This window comes from Balaenoptera acutorostrata, chromosome 18 (assembly GCF_949987535.1).
Source record: "Balaenoptera acutorostrata chromosome 18, mBalAcu1.1, whole genome shotgun sequence".
Classification (NCBI taxonomy): domain Eukaryota; kingdom Metazoa; phylum Chordata; class Mammalia; order Artiodactyla; family Balaenopteridae; genus Balaenoptera; species Balaenoptera acutorostrata.
This window is the reverse complement of record NC_080081.1, coordinates 26,791,458-26,803,505: the sequence shown is the minus strand read 5'-3', so window position 1 is coordinate 26,803,505 and position 12,048 is coordinate 26,791,458. Positions and strand designations below refer to the sequence as shown.

Genomic DNA, 12,048 nt, shown 5'->3' with positions numbered 1-12,048 from the left:
GCTGATACGAGTGTGAATTTAGCAGTGGGTGTGGTTTCCCTGTAAATGTTTCTTCCATATATGGCTGATATTCATACCGAACCTGTTTTGATGTAACATTTCTTTACTTTCAGCATTTAAGCTTCGAACATGTGATACGTGACTGGATGGAATTCCTGGAGAACTGTATTAACACGTTTCAAAGAGTTGAATCCTGAGGTTAGTACCATGTCAGAAAATTTGAGGATTTGCACAGTATTTATATGTAGGGTTCATACATGATTGTATAATATCATTCATCAGTGAATCAGAATATAAATATTATATTTAAAATAAGGTAAAATACTCAGTTCTGTACATGACTCGTTTCTTATTAAGGCACAGCCTTGTGTCTCCCTCAAAGATGCTCAGGAATTGATGAGTTAAGTGGACTTTGAACCTTCTGGTACCCTCCCGCAGCCACACAACTCCTCCCCGTGGCCCTGCGGACTCTGGCCACAGGAGGGGCGGGTGAGATGGTGGGTGTAGACTGAAAGTGCTCTGTACAGACTTGCTTTCTGGCCTCCTGTTCAGCTGCCGGTCTCACAGCTTGCCCTGAGAATGGACTTCCTGTGCTGTCATTTACACTCAGTATCACACTAAGCACTCTTTGTCACTCAGCTTTTGAGACAGAAGGGGGCGAGATAACACATCTAGACTGTTTGTGTTGACTTTGTGGATAAAGTCAAGAGCTGGAGTCAAGAACCCTGGGTCTTATCCTCATTTTGCAACTGCCTTTCCTGTGACATTGAGCCAGGCTTTGGACCTCCCCATTCCTCACTTTTTCCTCTTCTATCTAATGAGGATCAGTATGCAGGGTTCTCTTATTTTATCAGGAAGGTATGGTTGTTGAAAGATTTTCTAAATGCTTGAAGCCGCTAGCAAAAGGAAAAAGAAATCAGATAAAATGACCCTTTTTTGCTTTTTGGGGAGAGATGGAAAGGAAACTGCAGCTGGTTAATTACTCCTAGAAATAATTCATTCTCCAATCCTGTAGGTAGGGAATTTTCCCTCCTACTCACGTCAGTTTTTTCCTCATCCTTTTCTTTTGCTCTTTTCCTCTCTCCCTGTCTGCCTCCCTCTCTCTTCCTCTCTCCCCCTGCCCTTCTTGTCTGTCTCTTTCTCCCTCTCCCTCTACCCCTGCAATGTTTCCTTCATAGCAACATGCTGTGAGATCAAGGTGTGTAGAAATTAGCAAAGCTGAAGAATACCTCTAAAAGGCTTTGTCTGCTGTGGGTGAGCGGAGACACCGGGGACACAAGGAGGGCCTTCTGAGTTGACTGGGTGGGGAGTGCCAGTAAGGGCTATGGAAGCTTTTGCAAATATATGGGACTTCAGAGACAGTTACCAGCTGGCAAGCTGGGTCTCTGGGGCCTGGGACCACTTATTTAGAGGTTCTTTTTGTGAAGAGATGGGGTTGGAAAAGGGTTGGAACGTATAGTGAAATTCAGGGATTCTCTCAATGGGATAGGATGGAGGGCCTCTTCTGGCCACAGCTGCGGTTACATCCTTTTCCTTTTTCACTAAATTATACAACTGAATAGAGTGCAGCTTTGAGTGGAAAGGGATTTCATCTCCTACTGCAATTAGAGTGTATGAAACATCGTGAATTGTAAAGAGTGCATTTTAATACATTTCACTTTTTAAAAACCTTTCGTCGTTGAGTTTTATTGCTGTTGTTTTATTTTGTGAAGACCTTGGTAATATAAATTACAAACCAGATATTAATTCACATAGTATTCCTCGTGGCATTTTAAGAAGGGTGTTGTATATTCTGGCTTGCTTATTTGATTTTCCAGATCCACAAATCCGTTCATATGTGTTTAGAGTTTTCATTCAAAAGGCAGCAGTATCATTTTGGTGGTATATGCTTTTGATCTTTTGCACATACGTGGTTTTGATATGGCCTGACATTGTGTTTATTTGATATTTCTTATTGAATCCATTGTATATTCATGGATGTTTCATGCTATTTTGCTACCTATTGATAGGCTTTTTTAGTGTGACTCCCCCCATTAAAAAAAAAAAAGTAAAAAACTACTACATTGGGGATATATATATATTATATATGTATATAATATATATATGTAAATATATAATATATATTAAAATATAATTTATAAATATGTATATTTTACTTGTTTTAATAAGAAGGATATGAAAAGATACATACCAGTCTGTTTATAATACACAGGATCTGAAGGGGAGGCAGGAGCTTATTAACTTTTTAAACTTTTTTCCTGATTTGTTTCACTTTGTACAACAAATATGTATTACTTTCTTTATTAAAACATTAATAAAGAAAATGTTTCAATACTGATTTAATATAAACACTTAAAGAGGAAATTTAGTAGTCATAGATATAATTTGTATTTTACAAGGTTTTTGCCAATCTTGGTAAAATGTCTAAAAATCCGTAAAGAAAGGACAGTGCCTTTTGTTTTTAGAGCACACATACAAAAAAGCAATGGTTGGCGCTCCCTCTGCTGGTTTCCCTACAAGAATTAACAGGCCAACTTGGGAGGATGAAAAGATAACAACGAAAATTATGCTGAGTCTTTGATCCTTAAACACCCTTTCCACATACACATTTTATCCTTGATTGACAGCAAGTGTCAAAGCAGTTTGTGAAAATGGGTTCTCTCCTGACATTTAATAGTGATACTGAAGTTAGGCTAGATAATTATAACCCTTTTTAAAAATGAATTGCTCCTTTTTCATATCATAAGCTAGGATGTAAAACACAACTATTCTTAATTTATTGGGAATTTTTGAGTGGGGATTAATCATACATAACTAACTCTCAATAACAGGATCTAGTAGTTGGCTATTTGAACATTTTCACATTAGTAAGCAAAACTGATGGGGGAGTGACATTATCATGGGCCATTTTAAAAATTAAACCTTGTTATATCATTACTGTAATCTGTACATTCTTATATAAAAGATATTTGAAAATTTCTTAGTTTAGTTAATATTGATATCCAAACTATAACTAAAGATTCTTAGAACTCATTGAATTAATCAATTCCCCGCCCCCCCCCCCCCCGGAATCCTGACTTTCTTGGATCAGAGTATGTTGAGCCATATATACTATCCATTTATCAAATATTGGTGTTAAATCATTCCTAAATCTTTATTGTATTCTGTGTTATATATAAAACGGTATTCTGTGTCTTAAAGGTGTTTAATGTGAAGATTCTGTCTGTACATATTCAACTCCTTCCACTAGCTTTTGCCTTTAGGTAGGTGTCAGTTATGGTATAAACTGCTAGAATATACGAAACTATTTCCCTTAGGGATATATGCATTTAATAGGGAGCTCTGGAGAATCTATAAGCTTTCAAAAGGAGCATTTTTAATGGTAGGTTTCAGGGAGAGAGCTTTTGTAGTAAGACAAAGTAGACCGGAGAAGGGTCACCTCTGGAGAATGGACAGGCCCTTGGGAAAGGAGTGGAGAATTAAGACAGCTCCAAACAACAGGCAATAAAGAATGGGGGAGGTGCTGTTGATCAGGGAAGAACAGGAGCTGCATTTCCTTGGTAAGAGAACTGCTCTCCTTTTAAAAAGTCATCTCTGTGAGGGCTGCTCAGGGAATGGCGAAGGAGAAAGGAAATAATAGGGTAGAAGCCCAGATCTCATAAATCAACTTTACCCATCACTGATGAGCCAGATACAATAGTCAGATCAGCCTAACGCCCTGGAAAACACCAGGTAGAGATTTAGGCAAGTGACAATGTTAGGGACAGGCAGTTTCACGTAGCAGAGATCCAGTCACACTCCTGGAGTTTAAGCAAGGGAATTCTAGGCTCTAGAAAGAGTGGGGAGGGTGATGAGTGTTGGGGGTTCTGGGTGTATTGAAGGTGCACACACTGTAGGACTACGGTGCTGGAGGACCTGGAGGACCAGGCAGTGCCTGTGGTTGGACTCTAAGGTCAGGAGGATTCCTGGCAGGATCCGTGTTCTGGATCGTGGGATATGAGCAGTTAGGGTCAAGGCTGATTTGATAGTGACCCCAGTGTACTAGCAAATTCCTTCATCCTGAGTCTGGAGAGGGTTTGTATACGAGCCCATGTTCAGTTAAGACCTACAAGCCACACAGATAACGGTCCAAAGCAGGAATTTTAGGAGATATATTATTGGATGGGAGGTCATGCCCCTTGCATCTCAAACCATGATATATGGGCCAATGCACACTTAGCCTACTTATAAAGTCACTGTGCATTAGAGGTTAGGGATTAAAGAGACCAGAACAACTCTTCTTCAAACAACTTTTATATTATATTTACCATCAGTCCCTCATAATTGTTCTCTAATTTTTTATGTCTTTGTTTTTAGAAGTGTCTCTTCAGATGATATATTTTAAGTTTCTTAAATGCAGGACTGTTTTTTTTCAGATCTTTTACATTTCCCTAAGAGCTTTAACTTAATTTTGTACCCAGATTATTCTAAATGACAGAGATGTTAGGGCTTTGTTTGTTTGTTAGTTTTATTTTTTCCAATATGCTCTATAGAGCAAATCCCCTGAGTTTCTACATGAAGGTGGGGAGGGAAGGGAGCTTTGATTTTACATATTTGGCTTTTGTATAGTATTTCCCTTGAAGAAAGAACTGCCCTAAAAATTCTCAGAAAACTATGAGTGTGTTTGGTTGATGATCATCAAATTGATACTCAGAAGCAACTGAATGTAGGGAACTTTTCATAGAAGGCCTACATTCTGAAATGGATTCTTTTTTAATTGATTTCTTTATGAATATATTCTTTATGCATTGTTAGTCTTATATGAATTTTGGTCCTATATGACTCAGCTTAAAATTAAATGTGTTTCTTTTTCTTGTTTTGTTCATGAAAGTGATTTTAAAAGCCATGCTTCTTATTGTTAGAAGAACTATTAGTCAAAGAGTGCTCATGTGTTCATAAACCTTATGGTCCAGGAGAAGTGGTTTGGAAAGAGAAAACTCTTATATATTGCCCGGAGTTCCCCAACAAATAGATGATGTATTTAAATGGATGTGCATTTTCCCTACCCTTGGACCACATCAAATCTGACACTAAGCAAGGAATTATCTAAATCAGGCTAGGAAGCATATAAAGGCTAGTAGATTTATTTTAAGGCCCTTTTTAACCAAAGCTACCTTTTCGCTTTATTTACATTATCTGAGAAAAAAGTGTGAATTAGGTACCTTCTTCCTTGCCTTCCATTCTCTTCTGATCAGAGAGATAGAATCCTTTAGACATACCTACCCTGTTAACAGTAGCCATTAGTCACATGTGGCTATTGGGCACTTGAAGTGTGCTGTCATATATACACTAGATTTCGAAGCCTTAGTAGAAAAAAAAAAGGATGGTGAACTAGCTCATTTATATATTTTTTATATTAATTATACATTGAAATGACAATAGTTGGGTTAAAGAAAACATTATTAAAATTAATTTCTTTTAATTAACTTCCATTTCTTTTTACCTTTCAGTATTCAAAAATGTTAATTTACATATGTGGTTCACATTTCTATTGGACAAAACTCCTGTAGACCAATAGTTCTTAAACTTTTTGGAATAATAATGTGTTCCTTTGAGAATCTGTTAAAAGCTCAATAAATCATAGAGAGATAGATACTGTCAGTTCTGCTATACCTAACATATGTGTTCCTAAGACTCACCGTACTGTGCAAAATCATGCACTGAAAGCTACAGGGCTGGGATTGGAGTAAACACTCAACAGTTTTGTCAGTGACACATAAAAAAGATAGCAACATAATAAAAATGGTAGCACAGTTTTATCCATGGTGAATGGTAAAGAAATATGTCAGTATTACAATAAATATGGCACTTGACCCTGAAAATGTCTCATTTGTCTGTCGGGGTGGGAGCTCCTACGAAACTGCCCCCCTTCCAAGCCTGCCTTGTTCCCGTGGCTGCCACCCTGTGTGCCAGAGGAAGAGAACATTAGGAAGGTAGGAAAAAAGTGAGGGAAAGAGAAATAAAGAGAGAAAAATGACAGAGAACAGAGGGGATAAACACAAAATAGGCTGAGAGGAAAGGGGAAAAAATGAAAGAGAAGGGAGGGCATGAGGCCGAAATGCAGGGTTGCAGCATATGAGTGATTGGAAGGAGGTTACCTGAAATCAGATTGCAGAAAGTTGGAACAGTAAACGGAACAGCAAATGTAGGTAGAGCTCATTGTCCTTGAGAGGTGTGTGCATTTTGCTGATTTGTGCAAAGCTCAGTTCAGCTGGGTACAGTTTTCTGTGTCGGCCTGGAGATGAAATTGGCACAAGCAAATCCAAAATTACTGTTGTGCTAAAAGTTTCCCTAATTTATCAGTCACGTTGGAACAAATTCACGTTTTCAAAACAAGCATTCTAGCAGAACTGACTGTAGAAACATACACCATGATAGATTGTCATGCACAGCCCACGTTTGCAACCTCCAGACTGGAGGAGTGTCAGAGCACGCCAAGCATTAGGAGCAAAGCTGAAATGCCAGCATTTGGTGTTTTCAAGGTGTTATAGTCACAATAGATTATGAGAAGGGGGGCCTGGTGAGCAGTTTGTGGAGCGCTGAGTGGAGTGTAGGGAGTGAATGCATTATGAGTGTGTATCCATGGGGGTGGAAGACGTTGAATTTGAGATGCAGAGAAGGTACCCTTTCGATACCAACTGAGAATGATCTGTTTACACAAGCCTTTTCTAATCTATGCTAGAATTGCCCAGGAACTATCCCAGTGACAGGAAATGAATGCTTGGTGAGAGGGAAATTCTAACAAGTAGTAGAGAAAAAGAGCAGATACTGTCTTAATATTCTGCTTCTATTTATTCTGGGCTTTAGTTACAATTCAAAGAATTTGGTTCCTGTGAATTCACAGAAATAGGTCTAAGGATCTGTCAAGGGGAAGTGAATTGAGAAGATCTTCAAGTCACTAAGAGTAGTGAAGTAACTTTGAAAATTAAATCAAACCATTGAAGGTGGTTGCCCATTAAACATAATGATACTAATGAAGATGATGATGATAATCTAATATTTACTGGGCTCTTAGTATAGCTGGGGACTATACTATGTGTTTTATGTGGATGATTTTATTTAACATTCACAACGTTTTGAGGAAAGATTTTTACTTTTCTTAGGTACCTCTTTTTATGGATCGAAGTAACTCTGCCAACATCACACTGAGAGCAAGTAGCTGAGTTGGGGCTTGAATGCAGGCAGTCTAAAGCCAGTGTTCATGTGGAAACTACCAGACTCTCGTCTTATTAGTGGTCTTGCTGGGGACTTTCCTTGTCTACTGTTGTATATTCTGGTACTGTTTAAATTTGTGTAATGAAATGCTATTACTTAGGTTACTTTTAAAACAGGAGAAAAATACACATACACAGATGGGTTTAAAAGAGAAAGCCTAGAAAAAAGAAATAAAATAAAAACGATTTTAAAAAGTGAAAATCAACTTTTAAATTCTACAGCCAACATTTTATAATACATGTATTTGGGTAGCATGACTTGAAAATGTTGTTACTTGATACACATGTGCAGAGGGCTGTCTATCCATTTGTAGGCCCCTTGGGGAGTTCCCGATGCCATCAAATGTACACAGGATTGCCAACAGTAAATTATAGTAAGAGTGGGTGGTATAATCAATTTTTAATTGCTGTTCAGTTTTATAGAAGAAATATTTAATATTCAGCTATTAAAATGTTAACAAATGCCATTCATTATTTTCAGAAATGGGTAGAAGTAATCATTTTTCACATGTCCAGTTAAATTGTCTTGTGTGTCTGATACAAGGATGTTATGCTGTACCAAAGGTAACACATGATTGTAAAACCCTAAGTTGCATGTTTGTTCAAATTATTTCCATTTGCTTATCTTTGCTCTAGATTCTAATTTATAAGAAGTATATAGTAAGATATTTCATATTTAGGTTAAATCTATTTTTAAATGAAAAAATTTTTTTTCTGTAAGTAACAATGGGTAGTGCCAGATTTTATTCTCTTGTTTTATAAAAAAGAATAAAATCTATTTATCTATTGTTTATTTATTGTTTTTCCAGATACTTGGTTCTTGTTAGTGGATTAGAAATGGTAGATTTTAGAATGAAAGTAGTGTTACCAAACCAAACTTGGGTTTACTTGCCCACCTGCAGTAAAGCCAATCTCCTGACCCTGGGTTGTGGTGAAGGAAAATACAGCATGTATCGCAGGGCACCAAGCAAGGAGTCCAGGCAGCTAGTGCTTAAAAGGCCCCAACTCCCTGAAGGCTTTCAGAGAAAGGTTTTTAAAAACAGGGTGAGGGAGGGGGTTTTTGGGGTGTGTTATCAGCACATGGACATTCTTCTGATTGGTTGGTGGTGAGGTAATTGGGAATCAACATCATCAACCTTCTGGTTCCAACAAGTCTGGGGTCTACGTGCTTGTGGGCAGCATACAGTTAACTTCTTCCACCTGGTGGGGGTTTCAGTATCTGCAAAACAGCTTAAAGGATATGGCTCAGAATATTATCTAAAGCCTTTGAGGAGGAACTAAAGGTCCTTGGCTTTGTTTAACGGCTAAAGTATTATTTTGTCTTGTTTAACTGTTTTCCTGTCTTTCTGCATTTTCTCACTTCTCTGATTAAATTTACTCTTTGGAACTTGGGGAAGGCCCAGGAGGCTAAAGTTTTTTAACAGACAAGAGGCAGGCGTAGGACATGGTGGGGCAGCGGGGAGTCGGTTCTGGGAAGGCCCCATAGGGTCCTGCTCGGTTACAGTAGAAGACCATCTCTCCTCCCCACTCCCCCCAACTCTTTTAATCCCGAGTTTCAGATGTTCCATGACTTGGGAGATGTCATGTCACAACATTTTTTTCTGTTCTCTGTTGTGTGAGAGGAAATAAGAATACACATTTGCAAATGAGATTTTTCTAAAGAACTCTGTTTTTTTTTTTTTAGAATCACAGTAGGAACACATTTTCTCCTATTATTGGATAAATACCCAGTGAAGTACTTTCTCTCTTCCTCAGATTCCTCTTCAGACTTCCCTGGAGGAGAACTATGTACCTAACTTTGTTCTCTGCATCACCTTACCAGGCCCCCCAAATGTTCTTGGCTGCACTTCCCAGAGAGATGGAATGTCTGGGACTGCTCAGGGGGGCCTGTCAGGGACAGCTGCTCTGCCCTGCAGCACTGGCCACAGCTCAGCTGCCCTGAAGGGAATATTCCTATCGCTTCTCAGGTGGTGTAGCTGCACAGCTCCTGCCAGCAGCCTTGGCCAGGGGTCATAGGAGAGAAAGGAGGGTGGGGAGAGTCTCCTTCACTAGCCTAGAGATACCTTCCTGAGCTGAGGGCCTCAGGAGGATTTAGTTCATTCCCTAGTGTTATGGAGGAAAAATAAGAATGATGGGTGGGGCTGATTTTTAATAAAGCACCATGCTTTTCTGAAAAATATGATACTGATCATTTGTAATAAAGGTTTGAGTTCTAGTGCAGCAAAGTTGTTGCCCATGTATTTGTGATATCAGGCAAGTGGACATTAGACTGGCAGTTTCCCTCTGAGTCTGGTGAAAAACGTTTCTCTTAGAGGCTGAGTCATCTTTCCAGTCTTGATCATGAATGAAAGCATTTCTTGGCGGCCCTGGCATTTCCATTGAGCTTGTCCAGGGGACCAGGAAAATGGCGCATGACCAAGCTCTTCCCTTAGCTAGGGAGAATAAGCTGCTGATTGCAGTGAGGGCTGATTTTCCTCTCTGACCTCTGTTCCTCATCCCCCTCCTGCCCTCTCTGCCTCTCCCGCTGGCTCCAGTACATGCTCACACTTAGGATAAGTGCCCCAGGCCAGGGGCGGACAGAAAGCAACACACTTGTGCTTGGCAGGGCGAAGCCCTGCAAATCCCGGCAAGTGTGCTTACAAGTCAACTCTTGCCCCCGTCACAAATGGCTGGGGAGGGGACCGGGGTTTATACTTTCTTCAATATCTAAATATCAATTTGCCCTATCCACCTTTTGGAAACAAATTTTAAACATACAATAATAACTCTAGCATCATTCTTCCACCACCCCAGTGGATTGGAATGGAAGGATAAAGGGGAAATGGTTTTCCAGGTCAACTTCTGTGTGCACTAGAGAAAATAAAAAGCCAGTGTGCTAATTTAAAGTCACCAAGCATATCAAGATAGGTAATGTAGAAGAAGGCAGTGAGTCTTGGGGTACTTATTAAATATTTCATCCTACATCTTAACTATTAAACAAAGCACACAGATCAAGCAGAAGAATGTGAGTATCTGAGGCTGGACGTTGTGAGGCTCAACGTTGTGGAAGACACAGCCTGTAGCAGGCCCCCTGGTACTTTCCCCTGCCCTTGGATAGACCCTCCTCTTCGAGAGCATGAGTGTATCCTGGAAGAATGCCGGGGACCTTGCCCAGCTGTAGGTCATCCACTTTCTAGAGGACAGTGGGAGGCCAATGAGGTTCTGAGGCCAACCCAAAGTTTTGGTTTTTTTAAGGATAGTGTAAGAGAAAACTTAATTTTCCTCCTCTACTCTCAATAATTCTCTGACACCAGAGGTGTGGATTTTTCCCACACCAAGTAATTCTCCAATTCTCAGTGGACATTGACCGAGTCTCCTATAAATTTAACTCAATTCTGACACTATCTACCTGGAGATAGCATCAGATCCCACAAGTCAAGGGCTCAGTCCCACAAGACTGCCCCCACCTCAGATGTCAACCGCTACATCCAGATTGCCACCTGTACTTCTGACCAACCAGGGTTTCCATGACCCCCTCCTCAGGTTTGATAACTTGCTAGAATGGTTCACAGAACCCAGGGAAGTGTTTCCTTACACTTGCTGATTTATTATAAAAGGATACAACTCAGAACCACCAGATGGGAGAGATGCATAGATGCACATACATGCCCCATGTATGGGGCATGGGGTGTGGAGCTTCCATGCCCGCTTAGGGTGTGTCACCTTCCTACCACCTTCATATGTCTACCGATCTAGAAGCTTATCAAATCTTGTTGTTCCTGAGTTTTTATAGAGCTTAATCTCCAGCCTACCACACCCCCACCTTTGGGGTGGGAAGCTGAGTTCTCCCAGACCAGGAGGGTACCAATCACAACAGGTATATTGTACACATCTCTGTCATGTTTACTTTATAACTCTGTCTCCAGTCCCATGCATTGAGGTGGTTTCCTGTGCCTAAAGAAAATATTTGAAGAGCTAATAGAAATTAGACTGATTTGGTTATATAGAAAGCTCTATAGAAATCAGACCTCAAGCCTAGAAAAGATGAACCACATTATTCAACAATGGCCTCAAGATAACTCATCCCACATGAATGGGTAGGAGATCCAGCACTCCCTATCATGGGAATTGAATTAGTTTGCTAGTTCTGCTATAGCTAAACACCATAGACTAGACTGTTCTCTTATACAACAGAAATTTTTTTCTCACATTTCTGGAGGCTGAAAGTCCAAGATCAAGGTGTTGACAAGGTTGATTTCCTCTGAGGCCTCTCTCTTTGGTTTGAAGATGGCCACCTTCTTGCTGTAGTTTCACATGATCTTTCTTCTGTGTGTGTACGTGTGTGTGTACACTTGTGTGCATGCATGTCCCTGGTGTCTCTCTGTGTGTCCTAATCTCTTCTTATAAGGACCCTAGTCATATTGGATTAGGGCCCACCCTAATGGGCAATTACCTCATTTCAACTTAATGACCTCTTTAAAGGCCCTGTCTCCAAATACAGCCACATTCTGAGGTACTGGGTTTAGGGCTTCTACATATGAATTTGGGGGAACAGAATTCAGCCCATAACAGGAATAATTTCTCTTTGTTCCTCATTTAGATCACCTGAGCAGTAGTTGACATAGGCCTGGACTTTTCTTTTGAGAGGCAGAATGGTATTCTTGGAAGGAGCATGGACTATGAAATTAGACCTCTAACAGTGTGAATCCTGATTTGATCACTTACTCCTTTTTCACTTTGGGGTCTCTGGGCCTCTACTTCCCCATTTGTAAAATCTGTGTAACATCTGCTTGGGGATTAAATGAGATAACCTGTG

At 39.9% G+C, this 12,048-nt stretch overlaps 1 long non-coding RNA gene across 2 annotated transcripts in view; it reads left to right on the top strand.

The window, feature by feature from the left end:
- LOC103012424 (uncharacterized) overlaps nucleotides 1–12,048 on the top strand; it is a 121,754-nt gene that overhangs the window by 12,864 nt on the left and 96,842 nt on the right. For both annotated transcript variants that reach the window (XR_009005924.1, XR_003623772.2), the window contains exon 2: nucleotides 114–198. This is a non-coding gene — a long non-coding RNA (uncharacterized LOC103012424). The remainder of the gene's footprint in view (nucleotides 1–113; nucleotides 199–12,048) is intronic.